The sequence below is a fragment of the Dermacentor andersoni genome, chromosome 2 (assembly GCF_023375885.2).
Source record: "Dermacentor andersoni chromosome 2, qqDerAnde1_hic_scaffold, whole genome shotgun sequence".
Taxonomy (NCBI): domain Eukaryota; kingdom Metazoa; phylum Arthropoda; class Arachnida; order Ixodida; family Ixodidae; genus Dermacentor; species Dermacentor andersoni.
The window spans coordinates 239486523-239512651 of NC_092815.1; the positions used below are offsets into that span (position 1 = coordinate 239486523).

The window sequence follows — 26129 nt, forward strand, 5'->3', positions numbered from 1 at the left end:
GAGGAGGTCTAGTGACTGTGCGGTTACGGAACAGCCTGGCCGTGGATAAGTCACGAATAAATGAATGGCATGGATGATGGATATCTGATTTCACCTTCAGGGCGTAGGAGAAACTTACATATATCCTTTAGAGATGTAGAGACCATTCGTTGGATTCAACGTGCAGGCTTTCTACATGGCTAGTCTTGAACGCACCAGTAGCAAGACAGATACCGAAGTGGTGAATCGAACCTAGCATCTTGAAGGCACTAGGCATAGCAGTTATAGAATACGGCTCCGTAGTCAAGGCGTGACCTTATCACACTTTTATACAAGCTCAAGAGGCACCTTCTGTCCCTTCCCTAGGATGTGCGGGACAAGAGCTTCAGTAGACTCATTGTCTTGCACTTCGCTTTGAGATATTTCAGTCTAAAATGAGGCCCAAAAATTTATGTTCGTGGTTCACATGGAGATTAAGATAAATAGCGGCGTCCGGTAAAATACCTCTCTTGTTCGAGAACACACGTGCTTTTTTTGCGGGTTTAATCTAAACTTATTCACGTCAGCCTACTTTGACAATTTGTTTAGCCCAAGCTGTACATGTCGCTCACAGATCGAAATACTACATGATTAAAAACCTCTTTGTACGTCATCCACATACACAGAATAAAACATTGTACGTGATATGATAGTACGGAGCGAGTTCATTTTCACAATGAAAAGGGTGCAGCTAAGCACACCACCTTGTGGTTCACCCTTTTCCTGTTTAAATAGACGGGACAGCACATTACCAACTCTAACAAGGAATGTGCGCTTCGACAGGTAACTTTGGATGACATTCCGCCAATATATTGCTTTGGATTCCCATTTCAGCCAGGTCACGGCGAATTTCGAAGCGCCACGTGGTGTCATCTGCCTTCTCTATATGAATAAATACTGACAAGAACTACTTATGCACAAAAGCATCACAAATGTTCGTCTCAATGCGGACAAGGCGATCAGTTGTAGATCTACGTACGTTCCCTGAAACTATATTGTAGGGGGTCTAATAGTTTATTACTTTCGAGGAAATGAAGGAGGCGCCGGTTCACTATTAGCTCGAACACTTTACATAGGCTACTTGTCAAGGCTATAGGCCTATAACTGTATGACCAAAGTTGGGCCCTTGTCATCTTGTAGTGTTGGAATGAATAGTTCTTTTTTCCAGGCGGACGGAATTCAGCCGACAGAGAACGCGGAGTTAAATAGTGACAGTAGTGTTTTGTGGGTTTGAGGGTTAGGCGTTTGGTCACTTCATACAGTATTCTGCCGCTTCCTGGAGCTGACTTGTTATAACCATTTAGTGCAGCCTGAAATTCCGCCGTGTTGAATGGACGGTTGTAAGGCTTCTTTTCATTTCTTTTCCGACCCAGACGCAGTCGCTCGGCTTGTTGCCGGCATCTCAGAAACGAGTCTGAGTAGTGGGTTGAACTAGAGATCTTTTCAAAATGTGCCCCTAGATAATCAGCTTGGTCAATAAGTATGACGCATTGTGCGTTTACTAGTGGTAGAGGATGAGTTTCTCGCCATTTTATTTTGTTTACCCTGTTCCAGTCTTTTCTTTCGTCTGTATAAAAAATTAATGCCGGAGATGTATTTTTGCCAGCGGTCCCTTTTGCACGGCGGCGCGTTCTTCTACCTCATGACTTTATTTTCTTGAAGCTAATGAAGTTCCGAGTCTTTTTTTTTAGTGCAATATCCAATATGGCCGCTTTATACCTGTGGCGTACGCTGGGTACGCGCCGTGCTCGCCTCGCTGGCTTTGCGGCATGCCTCAGCTGCCACGTTTTAATAGCCAGGAGACTAAAGAGCCTCTACTGACGCCCATACAAACAACCCACAAGTGAGTGAACAGGACGTGCGACTTTATTGGCGGAAGAAAGGCAGTGCACCTTCTCATACAAGAGCAGAAATAAAATTTTTATCTCGAGATGCGCTGAGAAGCTCACTTACGTCTTCGCAGAAGGCGGTCTGGTAACAAGCGACAATAGGCAGCGCAAGTAAATTGGACAGTGCCCCACCTGTTTGCATCGACAGTCGCCGAATATGCATTGCGAAGCAATCAGGTGATGCAGGAATCTGCTGCCGCAGCCAACAGAGCAACATGGTCTACCCAGCATTTTAGCGTTACCTCCTTTCCGACCTGCACATTTGTTTTTGTTCTTTCGCATGCCATTAATGTGTAACTCGCACATGGTGCCTCACATTCTCAATATGTACATGGTCAGTTTTGTGGGCATCACCATTTTGCAGCCACTTTTGCAGAGGCCTTACCACCCATGTGGCTATCAACTTCATACACTTCGGATCATCTAATCACGTATGCAATCACGTATGCTCCGTTCACGCCACATCACGTCTCATGAAGGCCCACAAGCATAATTTGCCCACTGCTGCACCATGAAAGGTCGAAGGGGAGCACTAATTACGGTGTGTGTAAATTGGAAGTCATTGTCGCTCTGTTGTCTGTAGGAGCAAAGGACTTTTGCCCAATGCAGCTAACCAGGTCGCCACATCTAAGAAAGATAACACGGCAACTATGAGCAAATGAGACTCGGCAATCAATCACCGCCCAATGTTCAGACAATACAATGTACATTAGCTAAGATCCACATGACAACAGTGAGCATTCACGCACTACGGGTCGCTTTCAGAAGATTCAGCTGTCCGAGCTCAGGCACAGTGCTTGCCTTCGTTGCACATAGCGGTCTAGTAACGAGGGACAACCAGCGGCGCAAGCAGATTGCACAGTGTCCCATCTGTTTGCATCGACAGTCGCTGTACTTTGCCTTGCGAATCAATTGGGTGATGCACGCATCTGCTTCCATAGCCAACGCAGCGACACGAACTAACTGGCACTTTAGCGCTACCTCCTTATCAACCTGCACGTTTCTTTTTGTTCTTTCGATGGCCTCTAAAGTGTTGCTCACACTTGGCGCACCACCTGCTCTCACTATGGAAATGGTCTGTTTTGTGTGAATCGCCATTTTGCAGGCCTTTCCGCCCATGGGGATATCAACCTCATACACTTCGGACTATGTAATCACGTATGATAGCCTCCGTTGACGCCAAATAATGGCCCAGGAAGGCCACAAGCAAAATTTGCACACGGCTGCAGCAGGAAAGTACGGAACAGGGAGCAACAATCACGGTGCGTATAAATTCGGAGTCTATGTCGCTGTACAGACTGCAGGAGCAGGTGCTTGCCTCGAGACACCGTTTCCCAATGCAATTGACCAGGCGCCCACATACGAGAAACGTTACGCGGTGACGAGCACCAAGTCGGACAGCAGCGAAACAAGATTCCGCAACAGGTCACTTCATTGTAGCTTGCGCAAAAACACAGGCTGTCGAGCAAGAATAGCAATTCTGAACGAGACTAGGAATTAAATATGGGAATGAGAAAGCTTGCATTCAAGAAAGAAGCCACTCTTCCTTGCAAGCAATGAAAGCCAAAAACATTAAGGAAAGTTTAATGCTACATGGCACACAGAGCAATTGTTAATGCAAGACACACGCCAATGCCGCGTCAGCTATTTCAGGAGAGGAATTACATAAGGCAACGTACAAATACTGCTGCACATATGTTATGCTACTATAGACAGTGACTGGTGTTAAGTATGAGCAAAGAATTCGTTGACCTTTAATGTTTGGATGAGGAAGAGGAATGATCTTTAACAAGAATGTGGAATGAAAAAGCTTGCATTCATTGAAAAAAAGATGTATTTGGCACAACTGGTATTTGACAAGGCCAGGAAGCTCATTAAAGAACGGCAAGCTGACAGAACTCTTTTGGCCAGCGTCGTCTGTGCTTGTTCAGAGGTTGCAGTACATCTGAAGTCAGATTTTTTGTTGTTGGGGTACCTGGATGACTCGACCAATATCCGTGCTGGTATAATGATGGCAGAGGCTCTTTTCACTCTTGACACAGTCGTATGTAGACTTCATATCTCATCCAAATACTTCTGGAACGACATGTGTGTTCGTGGTGTAGAGCCTTGCGAATTCGGCTCCAGCCTCTTCCTGTTGGTGTAGATGGAGGCTCCCGTGATGATCAAGATGTGCTTGGCCCAGACTGTTGGAGCAGAACAGTGACACATGAGACACAGCTAAGATTATCCAAACTCATGTAATGTTTTCTTTTATGTTCGAACCAATTGTGCTGAACTGTAAATACGAACAAACGTTCATGTCATCTGTTACAAACAAACTACATGTATCTCAAGATTAGCAAGCCAATACAGCATATATCAAGCATATTTATTTCTGAACCAGGTGTTGTTTACCTTGTAGTAGCAGCCAAAGTCCACACAATGACCTTGTTGTAGCAGGCAGCAACTTCTCTTTAGTGCGTGGAGTTTGTTGCTTTATACTGGTGCCGTCCTCATCACTGCATGTCTGGAACAGAAATTTTGGCTGCATCAGAAATTGAATAAGCACAATTTTGCAGTATGAAATGCGAAAAGGTGTGACATATACATTGTAATGGTTTGTGACTACAGAACAAATGCAAATGTACACTATTTTTTCTAGGGTGCTTAGCAGCATGGTAAATAAATATTGCTACTCTCCGTAAAATTGATGTCTGCCTAACTACAATACATGTCAACAGCTTAAGTATTACTAAGTTCAAAAATAAGAACATTTATGCGTTCGTCTATACACTAGAAGAGGTCACACTGCTGGTTTCACAAGCAAATGCATTAAAGACATGAAGCTATTAGAAATGATGCATTCTTTTTATGCACGAACGCTATGCACTGCTTCACTACTACAAAAATAAACGTCCTCAGGTAACCTAAACTGAACAGCAAGAACATTTGGAACCAACAGGTACGAAATATGGGTGAATTATCCTCCGTGAAACTGTATGATGCATTAAATTCAGTACTTTAGCTTCATTTTATCAAAGGGTTATTTGGTTCTGTGGACGAAAGAACTTGCAGGCGGACTCGGAAAAATATACATTGATAAGGCTACTCTGTCACCCATGGCTACGGCTACAACGAGATAAAAAATGTGACACGCGTTCCGATATCGCTTTCTCTTTCGTGAATTCGGAACTAACAGTTTATTTCGGAAACAGAAACGGAGGGTCCTGACTGTCCATATGTAATGCAGCATATAGTTCGTTAACTTGTCTCCGCCTGTAAGTTAACGAGAGCATTATTACATAAGGATTCCGGCAGCGATATTAAACGACTCACCAGTACTGCTGTCCTCAGTCGCAGAATACGGTTCTCGTTTCGATGCGGATGCACTGCTCACGACCGAAACGTAGCTTTCGGACTTACATGCCCGCTTGCAAACACGTCACTTCACCGCAAGTTAAATAACGGGAGACATTGAAGCGCAATAAACTAGTTTTAGCAAAGAAGAAGCCACCAGTCTGAGTGCACGCACGAATGATTCCGTGCCGCCATGCACTCGAAAATAACGGGAAAATTTTGAATCCAGGCCAGAGGTCACGTGGAAGATCGATGATGGTGAACGCTGTTTGCGTTTATAATGACAAAAAACAGTAAACTTGCTAATGAAAAGTACAGTATCTAATTGGTAATGATAATGATATCTAATTGGCAATGATAATAAACATGTTTCGGTAATTGTAGGAAAAAGATTGTAAAAAAATGGCGTTTATTACAGCGCCCCTAGCAGGAGATATTAAAGCTAACTTGGGCATCCCTTGTGTGCTTCTACTATGCTTCATTTATTAGCAGCGGCGCGCGGTCGATTTTTTCGTCCTCTGTGGACATTTCTTGAACTTGAAAGTATGCGGCGCCTGGCGCGGAGCGCATCAACCAAGCAACCTTCAGGCCTTCAGGCATTCCGAGCTAGCAGAGAAGGGCGAAGAGATCCAATAAGACGGCGGCGTTAAGTCATGTGACCGACTACGCGCAAATCAGCGCAAAGCGTGCGCGTGCATGCAACAGACAGTGGTGATTCGACTGGGTAAAGGAAGTCACTGCTCTGTTCTACGACAGAGGTTGCAGCCGTTGCAGAGGTCGCTGTACTTGGCTTTGTCGGCATGTTCGGCGAGCGTAGGGCACGATTGATTCAGTTACGCCTTGCGGTAGGTGGTAATGCGCAGCTGTTCCAGTGGTCTGTCTATAGCTTTGCGACGTTTCCTCCCGATATGATTGCGCAGTTTCGGTCGTTCATTGCAACTTCTCCATTTGCCGTCTGGATTGAAAGTCTTATTCTGAGTGCAGCAGCTTCACATTGCTGGCTGACATGTCTTTTCGGAAAAGCTTGCGCTGAAAGCTGCCGTACAAGAGATTCAACATTAAGTGAAGTATGGTCACATAGTACGTGTTAGGTTGTGTGTATTGGTCCCACATGTGGCCGGTATGGGACATCCGGTTGAAAATATTGTTCGGACATCGATAGGATTAAAGTTTTCGGACTTCGTTTAGATCCCAGAAGTTCAATCGTGTGGATGCCCGAAGGATGTCTTAATAGGACATCCCAAAATTAGAAAGATTTAGAATAGGGGCCCCAAAGAAATAGCGTCGAAGCCACTGGGCATGCGCGAGACGCAAACTGCATTTGGGTTTGCATCGGGCACGCTATTTCACTGATTTAGCGGGAGCCCGAAAAGTTGCCCCGAAAGATTCGCGTTAACAAACATGGCGGCACCCATCGAAGCGACGGCTGAAACCTAGCACCGAATTCGGTTCGATTCGTGGTAACGCGTGAAGTTCGCAAGCTAGGAGAAGTGACTGCGGTTATCGCTTTCTATCAACCAGTGTGTGTTATGAAGATGGATTCATTAGACGCCGCTGATCCCGAATTCAAGTGTGGATTTTATGGCTCTTAGGCCTAACACGGCTTGGCTTGGCTGGTGAAGGCACGTAAGGTTGGTTACTCAAAACTAAGGGCAACTATTTGTTTGCCGCGTACAGAATGACCTCTAAATAACCTCTAAATTGTAATTCAACGTGAATACATGAAAGTCAAAATTACTATTCTTATCATAAAAGGGCATGTTTCATTTAATTATTTCTAGTAGCTCTTCTTTGACGCCGTCGTGGCGCTGTCAGCGCAAGACGCTATCCGCAAACGCAAAACCCTATTCTAAAGCTCTTCACTCCTGCGTGCCCCAACGCTAATACCCGCAAAGCTCTTTGGGGCCTCAAATTAAAAAAAAAAAACTAAAACTCTCTATTATTGTCCGCATGTTATCTAATGGACGTCCTGATCGGGACTTGGACGTTCGGATCTAATTGGGATGTCCAGAGGATATTCGTGGTCCAATGGGTTGCCTGAACTACAGTCAGCAGTACGTCTCATCTAGTGCTATCTTGTGCCTGCGTTTGACTGTTGTTATGCTTAAATAAAAGCTCTGTTTCCTATTTTTGTTCACGTATATCAGACATAAAAAGAAATGCGCGTGTTTACCTGGTATAAAAATGTTTAGTGCACGGAATGCCAGCAGTCCATTTGACAGGCTAATTTATTTACTTACTGTCATATCCTCGGGGCCCAATGGGCATTATGAGGGGATGGGTACATGGTTTACAAACAATCAAGAACATTAAAACCTATGAAGACAACAATAAGATAAACAGGCAGAAACAACAACAAATAAAAAGAAAAACAAACAACAGCAAAATTCGAGTCAATTTTAAAAGATGATCGGTTAAAGCGTTCTTGAATGTGTATTATTATAGCATTAATAGAACAATAATACAACCTTAGCATTCGTTTACTTTATTACAATAAAAACGTAACCTAAAACTTACCTTTAAAAACATTACGCTGCAATCATCGCTAGAATAAAATACGGGTGGCCTTAGCTATTGTGCCTAAGAGACGCGAAGGCGAACGCCATGTAAAGCCTACTGTAATTCGCCTTAATCCACCCTATTCCACCTTAATCACCCCTGATTCAACCTAATTCACCTTAATGCAATCACTAATCAATCATTCATTAAATTTTCTAATCGTAAATCATTTCTTATACACGGCTGGACATGCTTCGGTTCGCTTCTGGCATTCCTTGGGTCGCGTGATATGTTCTGTAGATCACAACACCACCTTGAAACGCGGAAATATAAGGCTCTTGCCTTAAAAACTGCGTTTTCCTTTCGCCAGCATAGAAACACTGGAGGTTCCACGCTCGCAGCCGAGCTGAGGTAGCATAACATTTTCACGCAAGTGACAAGCGCTAAAGGAGCCTGTTGTAATCAAAAGGAGCCCTAATCAGTAATCAGCCGCCCACATTTGAACTTTGCTACTGCTACGGCTTATAAAAACAAAAAGCGTAGCAGCAAGCTTGCCGATGCTGTGGAAACACGGCCGGCTACGAAAACCCTGTGGTGCGAGGGTATGGATGGATGGATGGACGGATGGATGGATGGATGGATGGATGGATGGATATTATGAGCGTCCCCTTTGGAACGGGGCGGTGGGTTGCGCCACCAAGCTCTTGCTGCTATACTGCCTAATATCCTACCTAGGTTAAACAATGAAAAAAGAAAAAAAAAAACACTATGAACTACAACGCCCAAATTTTCTGATCCCCTATTGCGAACTGTGCTTCTGTCCGTCTCCGTCTTTTGTCGTTCCCCTACTTTTCTTCCACCAATCCTCCAATCGCCTCTTACTAATGTCTATTGCGGACCTGTTTGCATTACCACTGCTCCCGCTGAACCCAAGGGCTTCAAGGAGGCCAGTGGTGCCTAAATCGACCGCTGGGTAGACGTCTTCACATTTTAATAAAATATGCTCCGTCGTTTCCCTAGCTTTACCGCAGCAAGCACATGCTTCTTCTTCCTTCCTATATCTCGCTTTATAAGTGCGTGTTCTAAGGCATCGCGATCTCGTTTGGAAAAGTAATGAGTTTCCCTTTGAGTTATCATAAATTGTTTCTTTCCTGATTCCGTTTTTTCCTCTTAAGTAGTTAGTAATGGAAAGTTTCTTTTCCATCGCCGCCACCCATGAGATTATTGCAGCCTCTCTGACTTTCCGCTTGACGTTCTTTGTTGCTGTGTTGCCCACCCTGCAGGCCGCATACTTGCTGGTAAGGTTCCTAGTTATTTTCCTCCACTGGGAATCAGTGTTTTTTCCTGTACAAATTCCTGAAAACTCTCCCAGCCAATTTAGTTTCTTCCATATTCCTCAGTCGTTCTTCAGAATCAATTTTACTGTGAGCTTGTCTCACTTCAACGCTTGTCCAGCCCATGTCAGCCTGCACAGCATCATTTGAAGTCCTCCCATGAGCGTCCAGTGCAAGGGGCCCCACTGACCATTGTTTGCCATCGAGTCCTGATTGTAACCCTGACTTCAAGCAAACAACCGCATTTCCAGTCCTCTAAGTCCTGGAACCATTACACCTTTCCACATACCTCGGAGGACCTCGTACCTACTGTATCCCCATAGTGCTCTTTGCTTCATTACGGCTGCATTTCTATTCCCTTTTGCTGTTATTGTTTTTCCCTGTTTCTATATATCTATTGCCTTTGTTTATCCATATACCAAGGTATTTATATTCTCTTACCCGAGGTATTTCCTGGCCTTGTATTGCCAGCGTCTGTTCACTGTTTTCATTAAATACCATAACACCTGATTTTCTAACACTAAACTTCAAACCTAAATTCTTGCCTTCCTGTCCACAGATATTAGCCAGACGTTGCAAATCACTTTGCTTGTTAGCTAGCAACACAATGCCGTCCGCATAAAATAAACCTGGGAGCTGCTGCTCTACTACTGTACCCGCGTGTTTGTATGATAGATTAAACCCGATATTACTTCCTTCTAGCGCCCTCTCCATCCTCACCATGTACATCATAAACAGCAGCGGGATAAAGGGCACCCCTGCCGCAGTCCCTTGTTGATATCAACTTTATCCTTGCTTCTCATCCCTTCCCATTCAACGGAAGTGGTATTTTCTAGGTAAATTTCTTTCAAAAGCTGTAGACAATCGTCACCGAGGCCTTCCCCTTCCAAAATATCCCACAAGATGTTGCGCTCTGCGTTGTCATACGCTCCTGCAATGTTTAAAAAGGCACCCAGCTGCACTGCAGCGCTCCTAGCGGCAGCCGCCCGCATTCATTGTATCCGGTGCTTCCCGGGAGGCCGCGAGCGGCACACTAGCCAATATATTCGAGGCACTATAGCGGGATGGCGGGAAGATCTAAGAATGGCGCCACTTTTGGAAAATTGCGGGGCTTTATCTGCACGTCCCTCGGACCACCTCCTAGCACCGCTAAGTAGCAACGTTCTTTTTCTCCGCCTTCACTCCTGCGCGTTTCTCCTTTCGTTCGCACTCGCTCGTCGAACGTGGCGCCGCCTACAGCGTTCCCACTTAGCAGACGACTTTTCGCAGAATGAATGCACGCATAGCAAGTCGTTGCGCTTTAAGGGTTCGCGTTGGCTTTATAGCTCCGAGTAAATTCGTATATAGCAAGTAGTTTCGATACGGAGGGTTATAGAAGTTCAGTGACGACCGCTTTTTTTTTCTTGTTTTGATAACTATTCTTTTAAAGTATCTAACGAGCTCTAACGCCGTACAATGACGACTCTGAATGTATCACGTGCGCTAGGATTAGGTACGCAACATTTGCCAAGCCTGTTTGGCAAAATATTGTAGCGAATGGTTTTAAATAACACGTTTACGATCGAATGCCAGCATCCTGGCCTCCAGCAAGCCCTCAGTAACTTCAATAATGCGTGCTGTCCTTAGCCTTTGGACTGGCGGTGCGTGGCAGCTATGACGCACAAAGGCCGGCAGAGAGCACGAACAATCGCTGCTCAGAAGGTTTGATAAAGTATTACAAGCTACAGTGCCGCCAACGTGCTAGCCTTCGTGCGTACCTGCCAATCTTCTAAGCACGCCCAAGAGCTCTCCGGGGCGGGCGCTGGTGTTATTGTGTTTGTTGTTCCTCAAAGTAGACAGAAATACACGCGGCCGATCATCAAATCGGGACTCTGCGTACATATATAACGAAATCAGTTTTTAGTGTTCGCGAAGCGGGCAGGCGATAACAGCGCTTCATTCATGCTCTAAAAGCATAGTGAGATAACGTAGAGTAAATTATTTTCTCAGGTGAGCGTTGTGCACACCCTCGAGGAACTTGTGGAAGCGCACCGTATATCTCAATACGAAAAGCTAGCTGAGAGTACCGCCGGGCCAAAGATTCTCCAGAATCTCGGCATCAACTACGAGTCGATGCAAAGCACTAAAGTAGACATTCCTCACAATCAGAGGCGCCACCTCAAGATTAATTCACTCCCTAAAAACATGCACCCCGAATTCCACAAGGAAAGGAGGGCCGAGCGGTCCAAAGCCCTACATCAGAAATTCCACGCCTTCCAAGACGTAGTCTATGTCGACGCAGCAGAATGAACGCAACTGCATGTCCCTCGCAGTGGACTGTTCAGGTCAAGTGCGCGCTTCTGGTGCAATCCGAACCAAAAGCACTGAAACAGCGGAAGAGGCGGCTATCACTCTGGAAATAGCCTCCACACGTTGTCATTACATTATTAGCGATTCCAGAGCAGCAGTACGCAATTTTGTGAAAGGTTGGGTCTCGGCTCCTGCAAAACACATACTTGACACCAACCGACACCCATGAAAAATCCAGATCATTTGGGCACCAGCACACTCCACCCTATCCGGCAGCGACGCCGCCCACACATCCGCTCGAGGACTCGCCAACCGAGCACCCGGAAGGCTCACGCTAGGATCAGATAAGGATCGCATGGTCAGTTTCCAGGCAATAACTCAGCACTACAGGTTAGCCAAGGCAGCGTACTCGACAGCACACAAATCGCTTCACAAGCGACAAGAAGTCGCTTGGAGGTGACTTCATACGAGCACCTACCCCAAACCCGTAGCCTATCACTACTACTACCCGGACCAATACCCTAATACATGTAACCATTGTAAGAAAAAAGCGAATCTGTTCCACATTATGTGGTCGTGCCCAGCGGAAAATCACTCAAATCACGAAATAAGTAATACTTAGCAGTGGGAGGCCGTGTTGCTCAGCTCCGACCCGGACCTGCAGGCCAAGGTCATCGAGAGAGCTGAAGATGCCGCCCGGGCCCAGGGGCTCGTGGCTGCCTAACAACAAGGTCCCCCGTCCATACCTTGTTTTCAAATAAACTCTTTACTCACTCACTTACTTCAGGTTAGTGACCGATCACAAATAGCATTTCATCGTGCGTTAGCTCGTCCGTTCACAAGGTGACGTATTTATCGCGAACCGAGTTGAACTAAGGTGAATACATTGGGGAAGGTCGTGTTCGCTCCGAAATAATTTTGGGAAATATGACTTTAGTGAAGTGATGACCACGCAAAAAATTACCGCACTATGACGCGGCTGAAATTGCGGTAAATGAAATGATACAGTCGTTCATATTTAGGCCCCATTTGTCGCCTCATTACGTAATTAAACGCACCAGCCTAAGTGCCCTACAAGTGCGTCTCAGAGACATAGTGGCCGAAAGAACTCATAGTTGAACGAACGAACACACGACTTAGCGTACGCGCAAACGAAGAGTAAACGGAGGGCGGGCGACCGCACGTTTGCGAGTGCTCCACCGCTGGATCTCAACCTTCACACACTTCTAAGTTCACGCATTGCCACGTTTGTCTCAAAGACCTATGATTCAGTCGTTCGGCGACGAACGCACCCCGTAACTCGCTTTAGGGAGAGCACGCACGCTTTACCTTTGTATCGCAAATCCATCGGGCGATCGCCAACGACGAACACAAACAAAAGAGGCGAACAAAGCTATTTGCTCTAAAAATGCCTACTAAGTACACCCTTAGCTGGGTAACCCTTAGTATAGGTGCACAAATTCGCATTTATAAGGTACATTGTAACTAATATATTAAAAGTTACATTGTAACTAATACAAAATATAAGGTACATTGTAACCAATATAAAATAAAAGTTACATTGTTACCCTTGAAAAATATGCACCTTTAGAGGTTACGCTGTACACCCTTAGCTGGGTAACCCTTAGTATAGGTGCACAAATTCGCATTTATAAGGTACATTGTAACTAATATATTATAAGTTACATTGTAACTAATACAAAATATAAGGTACGTTGTAACCATTATATTACAAGGTACATTGTAACCAATATAAAATAAAAGGTACATTGTTACCCTTGAAAAATATGCAGTTTAGAGGTTACGCTGTAGTCCTTTATTTTCTTAAAGCAAATGTAACCTCTAAAGATGTTAAATTTAGGGGTTACTTCAGTAACTTATACGGATATTTTCTTCTTGATTGCATTCTATTTTTATAGCCAAACTAGAAAATTTGCACTGTTCCACTACAAGATATTGCCATATCGAATTGGGGCGATATTGTCATGCCTGCCAGCTGGCTATGTTCTCACCTCAGATTATAGTTATGCTGGTGTTTAAACTGTGGGACTATAAAAGAAGAGACTTTCACTGTCAATGCATTTCATTAAAGCTTTAAAGATAGCATGTAATTTGCTCGGGTTGGTATCGACCCAAACATTTTTCTTTCAGTCCCATAATTCAAACTTCTACATGACAATCTGTGGCGAGAAGAAATCAGAGGCAACTGACAGGCATCACAATGTTGGCCCCATTCGAGATGCACAACATTTTCAATCATGACGCCATGGTAGATTTTATAGATTAGCTATAACAATACAGCGCAATCACAATAAAGACATCTGAATAAATAGCCGAAGTAACCCCTAAATTTAACATAGCCTTTGGGGGTCAGTTCCTGCTTGACTGCCAATATAACTTAGCTGTAAGTTTCTAACATATACTGCCTCTGAGTTAATGTCCCTCTAAAATATGTGGAAGCCAAAAATACCTTCAGTTCCTAGAGTTTTACATACTTGTGCAGAAAAGCCACTATTTATTAAAAATCCATCTTCCAAAGGCACAAAATTACTTGAAGTACACTCAATGAAGAAAAACACTTGGGGAAGCGACATATGCATGAGTATTGTAGATTGGCCATAATAATTTAGTTCAGGTGAGCAAAAGCATACTGCAAAGCGCTGCTGGCAATAATATTGTGACAATGAGTTGTTTTAATGTAGCTGAAGGCAACGTCATTATTTCACTTCCTAACTATGCACCTAGCCTTTGTAATAAGCTGTTCCGTTTAATATTCTGTGAATGTTCTCAAAAAATAAGTTGGAGTACTCTCTCTGGTACGAAATTCTTTATTACAAGTTTATTGTTCAACAAGGTCTGATACAAAAATACCATCCATGAGACCTCCCATATACAGTCATTGAAGCACAACTGTGTGAAATGACAAACATCAGAATTGATGCTATTTAATAACTGCAATACTAGATTTCTGCACAGGCACAGAGATATATACCGATCTGCTCATTGAGCAAAGGGCAAATAGAGTGCATTACATTTTGCAAAACAACCATCTACGTGGGTGAGTTAAATGCTTAAGCTATGTTTATAAGAAATTCTGAGGCCTATGAATACACAAATGAAATAAAATTAACCAGCCTTCACCACAAGGGAGAGGAACAAATGACTAGAGCAAGTAAATGCACTTCTTGTGACTAGAAGTAAACAATGTATGACGTGAAAAAGACAGCTGCTTATGGTGTAAGCCTCTCCCACCTTTGGAGCTAACCAACCGCATTGAAGTAAATCACACACTATGTTGTTTTTTTTCTTTCACTTCAGAGTTGGTGAAAAACATGGAAAGCAGCGCGAACAGCACTACTCCCTAGATTACATTTTTACTGCTTAGGAGCGCAAAGAGACGTTTCAGACGGGTAGAAAGCAGTCCTTTCACTAGCTTGTCTCCTGGCAGCACAATCTTTTTGCACGAGAGCAAGCATTTGGTAAAATGCAAATGGATATTCTAGGTACTTAACATAATATGCCAAAAGGCAAAAAATAAGTGCCCGTTGTATTTCAGACGTGGAGACAGTGATGACTTCGGCTTGGCTGCCAGCAAAAATACATATCTTGTCAGGAGCGTTGTAAATGTGAGGTGCTGTTACTTGGAGCTCATCAGCTGGCAATGCCATCTATGAAAAGAAATTAAAGATGACATAAACCACTGCCCGAAATTTATTAATGTAGTTTAGAGCACGGCATGCATGTCGCATTTTCCCACATAATAAAACAAAGAGACGTACGAACAAGGGCAAAAGGAGAGAAGTCAGCTAGGAAAGCTGGCACTAGTAAACCGGGCAGGTGTGTTACTCACAGTCAACATGGATTGACTGTGCCTTAGTAGTTTGGATTTCCTAACTCACTGAAAACAACTAACGCTCAAAACTGGCATCTCTAGCCTAGTGTAGGTTGAGCCAGTTCCCCTGCGTTGTTTTCTTAATTGTTCGCATCTCTTACCAAAGTTTTCGTGGAAGAAATATCTCCACAAAAAGAATGAATAAATTGCCCTCCTATCTGTTTAAAAAATTTTATTCAGCCCAGGATATAAGCAGAACTTATTTATCGTCTGACATCTGTAGCCCATTATTTTAATGCTCGTAAATGAAAGGCAAGAAGAGGTCGCACAACAAGCAAGACAATGCACAAGATCTTCTCCCACAGCATAGATGTAAACCACATATCGGCACCATCAATGGCATATTAACCAATATATATATATATATATATCGGGTTGGTACTGGTAGTATAAAAAAGAAAAAAGATGGTACGCCACACACTGTTATTGCACAGTACATTTTCCGAACGTTTCGCTTTGACAAAGGCTAGTCCACCAGTCAAAATGTACGTCGCACTTTTTTTTTTCTTTATACGCACTCATGTTCACTATACTGACGTCACTACATATAAACGATCTGTCCAGACCAACATTACTTGCAAGAAAACCTAAGCAACAACTATTACTACTGGAGCCAATTAGATCAATTTCATTTTATACACATTAGGACACATGATTGTATATGAAAGTTGATGAGAATCGTCGTAAAAAAGCAGGGCTGTTCAAGCAGCAGTACTTTCATATCGAATTCAAATATAATAGAAAGATGAGCCCTGAATATAGAATCAAATCCATTATATATGCATGAACTAAAGTACAGTGCGTAAGTTGAGATTTTCTGTCATTTGGTTTCAAAGTTGTTGCAGTTGTCAGGATGACAAGCAACTTCAGAGAGAGGCACTAACTCAAATTCCTTTCATTTCTCCGGACACCTGCACTGTACCAGCATACCTCAGCTTATTCTGGAATATTGTGGTCACTTTGGTCTACATCTGCATTCTTTTCAGCAAAGATGCATCCCAACGACACCACACTAGCGGTAAATATCCCTGAACGGCAAACCGGCCTCCAGTGACGTAGAACGTCTACCGCGCGAGAGGTGTCTAATGTAGACGGAAATTCGGCCGGCGCACCGCCCGCCGCCAAAGCCACCTTGCCGCCTCACGTCCGACGGGCCAATCGACGACCGCGAAGCTGCGCGCCTCCGCCACCGGCAACGCAAACATCGGCTGCAGCTTCTGTTCCACGCAAATCCCCGCAAAATAATTTCCACTACATAAAGTGATGCGTACATTGTACATGTTACGCAAAACAATATCCACTGTCAAACGTTAAACACGAACGAGAGCACGGATACCTGTCCAGCTCCGCTGCACTGCATGGTTCCCGACGGCAGACGACGGGCGCGGCTGTGCTCGCATCACTGCCAACGGCGCCGCTCATATTAGCGTATTTTCTGCATTGTGTATAATCATTGCGAAGAGCGACAGCAACGGTATGAAATATTGCGGCTTGTGAGCGTCGGTGATTCATTCCGAAGCGCCATAAGCCTTCGCTTCGACGTGAACCGGAAAAGGCCTAGCGACGATATCGGCGCCGCCGATATCGATGAGGGGCGGTAAGGCTGCCGACGTTGCCAGAACGACTACTCCTCGGTCGCTACTTCGCTGTACGGATGCGACACAAATGGGTCCCGGCAACATCATATTATCACATCCTATCTACGGCAAGTAAATCTCGCCGTTCGCGAGGAAAGCCGCCGTCGAACGGCGGCCCGCGAACGGCGCGCGGCGGCTTGCCGTGCCGGTAACGTGGACGTGTGTCGTTTTTGAGCGTGGAAGAAACACGGATGCATTTCCGCGCATATCGCTGCTTACCCCTTTGCTTTCTCTCTCTCTCTTTTTTCTGCACTTCCCTGACCTATAATGAAAGAAAAGCTGCAGCCTAGCTATATGCTGAATACAGACAAACCAGTACAATGCAAGTACACTTACCAAGTTCGTCTATTTTCCCATGCGATCCGGGGCTGTCGTCGCAGTAGTCACAGCGAAGGTTCGCCGAAATGAGGACACTGAAGCGCTCACAGTCACAAAATGGCTCTTTGCAGCGGCCGCGCATTATCCCAAACAAGTCTCTGTTCGTCACTGCCATTGCCACTGACAAAATTGGCGCCGAGACTATAGCAACAAAACACACATACACAATGAGAGCAGCATTCCGGGCAAGTTGGTAATCCATTGCTTAAATGATATTGCGCGACATAAAAAACGACACGGACGTGAGAGAAGACGACACACCAAGCGCAATATCATTTAAGCAACACTTACACAACTCACAACGCCATGTTTGCAACTACTTCCCGTCATGCAATGCTAAAAATATATACGGAAACGCGGAGAGATGACATAACAACATGGCCGCTGCTTCTGTACTGAAGTACAGTAACTGAAGCACGATTCGGACATTCTGATCCGGCTGCACATATTCAAACGAAAACATGTTCGTTGAGAGTAAAACGAAAACACAAACTTAAGGACATAGTGCGCTCTTGGAAACAATGCTGCTGCATTGAACAGAATTATTCTTTATAGCTATCATGGTGGTAGAACTTCAGCCAACTGTACTTTTCATCTGTCTACACGGCTCCGTGGTAATGGAGTGGCTGTATGCGGCTTTTCCGTGCTGGGTTTGCTGCGCTGACATGCATTGGCGCGTTGCATCAACCGTGTTGCTGCTGTACAATATAGGGAAATGTGGCGTGTTGCAGACGTTGACTCGTACCGTTGCTGAGTGCACAAAAAATAATGGGAGAAACGTGCCAAGCGTTTTAATGATTGCATTTTGTTTGCTCCGAATTCGCACCTCGGCTGCAGAGATACTTTGCTAAAATGCTCATTTAATATATCTTCCGTTGGGGCAACACTCATTAATTTCTTTGGACGCTTTCTAGGCAACGACGCATTGCGCTGGATGGCTGTAATATGAGGAAAATGTTCGTACATCAGTCTGCGATTGAGCTTGTTCCATGAATGCACCCAACCAAATTCTCACTGAGTAAACACGGCAAAAGGCCCTTCCAGGTTCCTACCATATAATAATAATAACCATGCTTCTTTTTTCTCGCCTCATGAAGAAGGCAGAAGTGCGAGAGGAGCATTATTTTATGATGTTATAAGCTAAACGTATGTCAAAAGGGCTCCCCAATCCGTGAATGTGAGACCCATAAGAAACAACAAAAACACTTGCGGCGGCATGTGTCGGCAGCGGCATGCGACGGCAACGAGATAGATTTCTGCAGGACACATGTAGGGTCTGTGAAAAGCGCTAATTGTATATAATATTTGCTCAGTCGATGGTTGTACTTCCGGCAAGAATCGTCATTAGTCTTGCAGAGCGTTCTTTTCCCGTGGCCTACTTCCGATATGCGGCTCTGCCGGTTCGATGAGTAATTTGCTCTCAGTCAAAATTTGCGACTGAACACCCGCACAAGTGCTCATCAAGTGGATCAACCATGTGTGCACGCAGGTAACTTATCCTTCGCTTTGTTAATGTGTAAATTGCGAACTTCCCCTCCCTATATAATGTCTGCGTGGGGTCTCGGTTAAAGGTTACTAAAATTCTATAGGTTACAATATAGAGGTTACATGCTGGCAGCAGATCAATGTAACTAATAAGCAGCACCCGTCTCACTCAGCTTCGTCATTGTAACCCTTAGCATGAGTAATATAATGAAAACATCAAAAGGACGGGCGAAGTAACCGTTATTTTATTCGTTACTCACGTTTATAGGTATACTTATAGGTTACCAAGATTAGAGTGTAACCTCAAATAGAGGGAGAGCTGCTTTCCTAAGATGAGTTTTCACCCTCGAGCGTGAAATTGTGTCAAAAAGACCGGGCTGAATCTTAAAGGTTTCGTAATCAAGTTTTCGCACGCAGCCTCGCGTGCCTGCTGGCGCACAAAACGATCAAGCGCGCAACATACGACCACGTGCTGCTTATATAAACAAGGTACACGTCGCATAGGAATCGTGTGAAAGCGCGCTGACGAATGGCCACATACTCAGTGAACTGTGAAATCTCTACTACGTTATGACCCGTAACAAATAAAGCAATCATGACGCATACGATACACATATGAGAGACTCGTAACTACTTCGTATATTCGCGTGGAGGGCAGCTTGAAGTTCTCCCTCCCAATTCGATGAATGCATGTCTTTCTCCTTAACCCGCCGCCCTTACCGGATGCTACCGAGAAGAGCTGCTTGGCTTTGCTGAAAGTTACTTCTACTTCTTCTTCAACTTCAACTTCATCATCATCATCATCATCATCAGCCTAGTTACGCCCACTGCAGGGCAAAGGCCTCTCCCATACTTCTCCAACTACCCCGGTCATGTACTAATTGTGGCCATGTTGTCCCTGCAAACGTCTTAATGTCATCTGCCCACCTAACTTTCTGCCGCCCCCTGCTACGCTTATATTCTCTTGGAATCCAGTCCGTAGCTCTTAGTGACCATCGGTTATCTTCCCTCCTCATTACATGTCCGGCCCATGCCCATTTCTTTTTCTTGATTTCAACTAAGATGTCGTTTACCCGCGTTTGTTGCCTCACCCAATCTGCTCTTTTCTTATCCCTTAACGTTACACCCATCATTCTTCTTTCCATAGCTCGTTGCGTCGTTCTCAATTTCAGCAGAACCCTTTTCGTAAGCCTCCAGGTTTCTGCCCCATATGTGAGTACTGGTAACACACAGCTGTTGTACACTTTCCTTTTGAGGGATAGTGGCAACCTACTGTTCATGATTTGAGAATGCCTGCCAAACGCACCCCAACCCATTCTTATTCTTCTGGTTATTTCAGTCTCATGATCCGGATCCGTGGTCACTACCTGCCCTAAGTAGATGTATTCCCTTACCACTTCCAGTGTTTCGCTACCTATCGTAAACTGTTGTTCTCTTCCGAGACTGTTAAACAGTACTTTAGTTTTCTGCAGATTAATTTTCAGACCCACCCTTCTGCTTTGCCTCTCCAGGTCAGTGAGCATGCATTGCAATTGGTCTCCTGAGTTACTAAGCAAGGCAATATCATCAGCGAATCGCAAGTTGCTAAGGTATTCTCCATCAACTTTTATCCCCAATTCTTCCCACTCCAGGCCTCTGAATACCTCCTGTAAACATGCTGTGAATAGCATTGGAGATATCGTATCTCCCTGTCTGACGCCTTTCTTTATAGGGATTTTGTTGCTTTCTTTGTGGAGGACTACGGTGGCTGTGGAGCCGCTATAGATATCTTCCAGTATATTTACATATGGCTCATCTACACCCTGATTCCGTAATGCCTCCATGACTGCTGAGGTTTCGACTGAATCAAACGCTTTCTCGTAATCAATGAAAGCTATATATAAGGGTTGGTTATATTCTGCACATTTCTCTATCACTTGATTGATAGTGTGAATATGGTCTATTGTTGAGTAGCCTTTACGGAATCCTGCCTGGTCCTTTGGTTGACAGAAGTCTAAGGTGTTCCTGATTCTATTTGCGATTACCTTAGTAAATACTTTGTAGGCAACGGACAGTAAGCTGATCGGTCTATAAATTTTTCAAGTCTTTGGCGTCCCCTTTCTTATGGATTAGGATTATGTTAGCGTTCTTCCAAGATTCCGGTACGCTCGAGGTTATGAGGCATTGCGTATACAGGGTGGCCAGTTTCTCTAGAACAATCTGACCACCATCCTTCAACAAATCTGCTGTTACCTGATCCTCCCCAGCTGCCTTCCCCCTTTGCATAGCTCCTAAGGCTTTCTTTACTTCTTCTGGCGTTACCTGTGGGATTTCGAATTTCTCTAGGCTATTCTCTCTTCCACTATCGTCGTGGGTGCCACTGGTACTGTATAAATCTCTATAGAACTCCTCAGCCACTTGAACTATCTCGTCCATATTAGTAACGATATTGCCGGCTTTGTCTCTTAACGCACACATCTGATTCTTGCCTATTCCTAGTTTCTTCTTCACTGTTTTTAGGCTTCCTCCGTTCCTGAGAGCCTGTTCAATTCTATCCATATTATAGTTCCTGATGTCCGCTGTCTTACGCTTGTTGATTAACTTAGAAAGTTCTGCCAGTTCTATTCTAGCTGTAGTATTAGAGGCTTTCATACATTGGCGTTTCTTGATCAGATCTTTCGTCTCCTGCGATAGCTTACTGGTTTCCTGTCTAACGGCGTTACCACCGACTTCTATTGCGCACTCCTTAATGATGCCCATGAGATTGTCGTTCATTGCTTCAACACTAAGGTCCTCTTCCTGAGTTAAAGCCGAATACCTGTTCTGTAGTTTGATCCGGAATTCCTCTAGTTTCCCTCTTACCGCTAACTCGTTGATTGGCTTCTTGTGTACCAGTTTCTTTCGTTCCCTCCTCAAGTCTAGGCTAATTCGAGTTCTTACCATCCTGTGGTCACTGCAGCGTACCTTGCCGAGCACGTCTACATCTTGAATGATGCCAGGGTTCGCGCAGAGTATGAAGTCGATTTCATTTCTAGTCTCACCATTCGGGCTCCTCCACGTCCACTTTCAGCTAACCCGCTTGCGGAAAAAGGTATTCATTATACGCATATTATTCTGTTCTGCAAACTCTACTAATAATTCTCCTCTGCTATTCCTAGAGCCTATGCCATATTCCCCCACTGACTTGTCTCCAGCCTGCTTCTTGCCTACCCTGGCATTGAAGTCGCCCATCAGTATAGTGTATTTTGTTTTGACTTTACCCATCGCCGATTCTACGTCTTCATAAAAGCTTTCGACTTCCTGGTCATCATGACTAGATGTAGGAGCGTAGACCTGTACAACCTTCATTTTGTACCTCTTATTAAGTTTCACAACAAGACATGCCACCCTCTCGTTAATGCTATAGAATTCCTGTATGTTACCAGCTATTTCCTTATTAATCAGGAATCCGACTCCTAGTTCTCGTCTCTCCGCTAAGCCCCGGTAACACAGTACATGCCCGCTTTTTAGCACTGTATATGCTTCTTTTGTCCTCCTAACCTCACTGAGCCCTATTATATCCCATTTACTACCCTCTAATTCCTCCAATAACACTGCTGGACTCGCCTCACTAGATAGCGTTCTAACGTTAAACGTTGCCAGGTTCAGATTCAACTTACTTCTACTTAATTCTCTCCACCTTGCGGGTTTCCGCAGAACTACTACGTCAAACACTTGTCTTTCCTTCGTCTGTTGTCGACAAATTCGACTTCGCCCTGCCATCTGCTAGCCGCCTGGTTAGCTAAGATGGCAGAGCGGCTGCCTCGGAAAGGCGGGGGTCCCGGGTTCGACTCCCGGACCAGGTCGAATTTTTCTTCAACTCTGAGGCTTTTCTTTCGAGGAACCCGTATGGGTTTCCTTTGTAGCAATTGCCACGAATGGGTGGATGTCTTATTTTTCCCTTCATTAGCAGGTTATGGGGGTGGGAAATGCCTTGAAGCGGCGTCGAACTTGCCAAAACTAAGTTCAAGGCGTTCGCAAACCAAAACACGGAAGGGCATCAGTGCCAACATGCGCTCCTCGCTGAGGGAGCGCGACTGTACACGAACGAAGCCGGCGTGAGGACCCACGCGATGCCTATAGCGACGCGGTTTAGCCCAGGGCGCGCGAGGAGGAGGTGACATTCTTCAAACCGCTATTCACCGAGTGCCATCACTTGCTGAAGACCGGCTCCAACCTGTTGCGGAGAAGCCAAGACTCCGCAGAAACCCGCGGACAAAACACTATTGACAGTGGCATTGTTAAAATTCTGGTTACTTGTGCATCGGTGCTGTTGGCATTAAATTATATGTTCACGTGATCAAATTGCGGAATCAGGCACACGACAAGCTGAGAGCTCTAGCAGTTGCGTAAACAAAAAGTGATTCTTATTTAAATTCTAAGCAGGGCGCTGTAGATATTGCTCAATTCAATATACCCAGTAGAACTTTACTCGTGCAGTAATCACGTAACGTATGCAGCCTTAGCGTGTGTGTCTGCAACATATGAGACACATAAAACGGCTAAATTTGTCCGTGATGAGTAAACGGTACAAAAATGCGCTGAAATCGTTACAATCAACATAGTGTTGCCGGAAGGGGCAATACAAACACTGTAAGAGTGCATGCAATTTTTAATATCACTTATCTGAATCTTATTTACCTTTCATACTTTGCACGCAAGGCCTGTTGCACGGAAGAGCGCTGTTCCTCGAATACGCGCATTAACGTCTTTTAGTTGCTGCGAGCCGTGATCACATGCATGCCTGCTGAGAATTATCGCTAATCTATGTAAGCCTTATATTATAATTGACGCTTCGCATGGAAATTACAAAGGCTTACAGTGGTTGTCACCATGCGCCGCTGTACGGATTCTTCGAACGCTCCATCTTCTGTAATTAGTAAATAATAAAGCACGCAAGCATAACATCTAGGCTCGTAATCATGAGTTGAGCGATCGACTTTTACTCGCCAAATATTAAATTGTATAAAGAAAGCGGAAAAAGAAAAACTATGCGTGGCTCTGCTATCGCAACCACCAGAGAAGAGCGGAACTGGGGCAAGGGCAGTAAAGTGGTGCCAAACCGCGCACAAGACACACGAGCGCCGGCAAAGCGTCCCTACGGCGTCCGCCAAAGGCGTCTACTCGCGGACTACAGTGTCCGCGATTCGCGAGGCCAACACCGTAGTAGACACCGCGGTTGTCTCCACGCTGGACTAAGGGGCGGGCGAGGAGGACATCAGGCACCCTAGCAGCCGCTAGAGTAGAACGTCCCTCCTCCCTCGCCTGAGCCCCCAGCCTCGCGCGCCACAGGAGAAGGCACACATCCAGGCCGCGTTCCTGGCTCGCGTACGCGCCGCTCCTTCTCCCCCGCTAGGCTCCACTCACCCTCGCCACGTCGCTACGCTGCGCTATGCTAGTTTTGTACTCTGCTTTCACTCTCTCTCAGCTCTCTCTCCCCCAGCTCGGCGAAGCTGCGGACGTCAAGAGAAACCCGGCGAGGTTCTAACAGCTCCACTATAAAAGCGCTACTGGCACTGTCGCGATAACGTGGCTCAAGCGCTTACGCGGACTATAGTCTGATACAACTTTAGAAAAAAGGGGAGGCCCGACCCACACGACCGAAGCGCGACAGCCCATTGCCTCCGCGACTAAACTAGCCCCGCTCGAAAAATCAAGCTCCTGAACGCGCAATTCTCGGTATAAATAAAGATTTCTGCATTTTGATGAGTGGTTTAGTAGAGCTCGATGTGCTACAGCACATGCCGGATAGCGACAGAAAAATAACCCCGTGCCTTCTACAACGCTGCCCGTCGTCTGCTCTTTAGCTTCATTGCAAGTGACAAAAGTAGAAAGAGCAGCTCTGCATGGCTCTTGCGCTTGTTCGCATGTACACGGCGTATCTACTATTCGTTTTCCAAGCTTAAAATGAAACAGTTGCTATTGAAAAAGTACTTATAAAAACAATGCATTTATCGCTGCAGCACCCAGCTGACGCGACTTGGCCCAGTTCGAAGCGCGGGCGGCCATCTTCTCCGTTGGCGGAGTCACCGGCCGTCCGGCTCATGACGTGAGTCCAGAGTGCGCGCCCATTGGTGGATGCTCGTGTGCATCCGCGGCGGAGGAGTAAACGCCCCCGTTTTTCTAAAGTTGGATCCGACTATAGTTTGGCCACATAAGTTTAGATCCCAAGATGGACAGTGCCTTGGAATAATTTTGGCTTCCTAAAGCCAGCCTATACAGCAACTGTAGCTGAGGGCACTGCGGCTCAAGTCAAACACCACGGTGGCTCATTGGCTATGGTGTTCGGCTGCTAAGCACGAGGTCGCGGGATCGAATCCCGGCCGCGGCAGCCGCGTTTCGATGAGGGCTAAATACTAAAACAACCGTGTACTTAGATTTAGGTGCAAGAGAAATCCAAGTGGTCTAAATTATTCCGGAGGCTGCCATTATGGCGTGCTTCATAATCAGCAAGTGGCTTTGGCACGTAAAACCCCATATTCCTTTTTGCGGCTCCTGTCGTAGGTGCCAAAATATGAAAATATTCCACATGAACATCCAAAATCAAATTTAGACTGCGCGCCCCGGTGACGTTCTCTGGGTGGAGTCTTGTGGGCACACTCCGCTCCGCCGCAGCTTTTCAGTGCAAATAATTGAAGGAGCGGAAGCACCGCACACGATGTGTTTCATTGCCAATAACTCCGCTTCTGCTGAACGCATTGAAGAACTTTTTAGCGGCAATGAGTTACTGAAATAGTCTAATTTAACTTCAAGTGCATTTCTTGACTTCGATAAAAAGTGGTTCAGGGCACCACAAAGAGAGCATGTCGACTGTCATTAGCCACGTTCAGCTCCTCCGTAAAGAACTCGCTGTTTGTATGCTCGCAGAGGGTGCGGGATATTTTGGCGGTCACCCGCACTTCAGAACCTTATCTTTTGCGTTTCCATAAAGGATGTCTAGAAAACATGTAACAATACTGGTGACTTTCTAAAAACGTAGGCCCGAAGTGTGCAAATCCGTCACGGAACTAACTACGTTTACGGACGTGCGGAAAGTGACAGAAGAATGTCGATAATGGAATGGCTCTAATGAAGTACATAGGCTTGATGGAGAAGAAACAAGCTACGAAACTATACCGAAGAGCAAACAAGGAAATCAAAATGAGATAAGCCACAATATTTCAAAGCGCTGAGCACTGTGGTTCGAACATGTATAAGGGCATGTCATTCTCTTAACGTGGTGCTATCATGGAGGATTTGCCGATAACTATTTTTCTGTAGCGTCCGAAAATAGCGCACAAACAAATCAGCATGCATGTTTCGTTATGTAAAAAGACCCTTATTGAGGTAACTAAGGAGCGATACCGTATTT

At 45.2% G+C, this 26129-nt stretch overlaps 1 long non-coding RNA gene across 1 annotated transcript; it reads right to left on the reverse strand.

Moving 5' to 3' along the window:
• Nucleotides 1-14180: 14180 nt before the first annotated feature.
• LOC129387101 (uncharacterized) lies at nucleotides 14181-17563 on the reverse strand. The gene is made up of 2 exons (XR_008614406.2): nucleotides 17234-17563; nucleotides 14181-15036 (listed from the first exon to the last, which is right to left on the reverse strand). It is a non-coding gene; the product is annotated as an uncharacterized lncRNA (long non-coding RNA).
• Between the last annotated feature and the right edge of the window lie 8566 nt (nucleotides 17564-26129).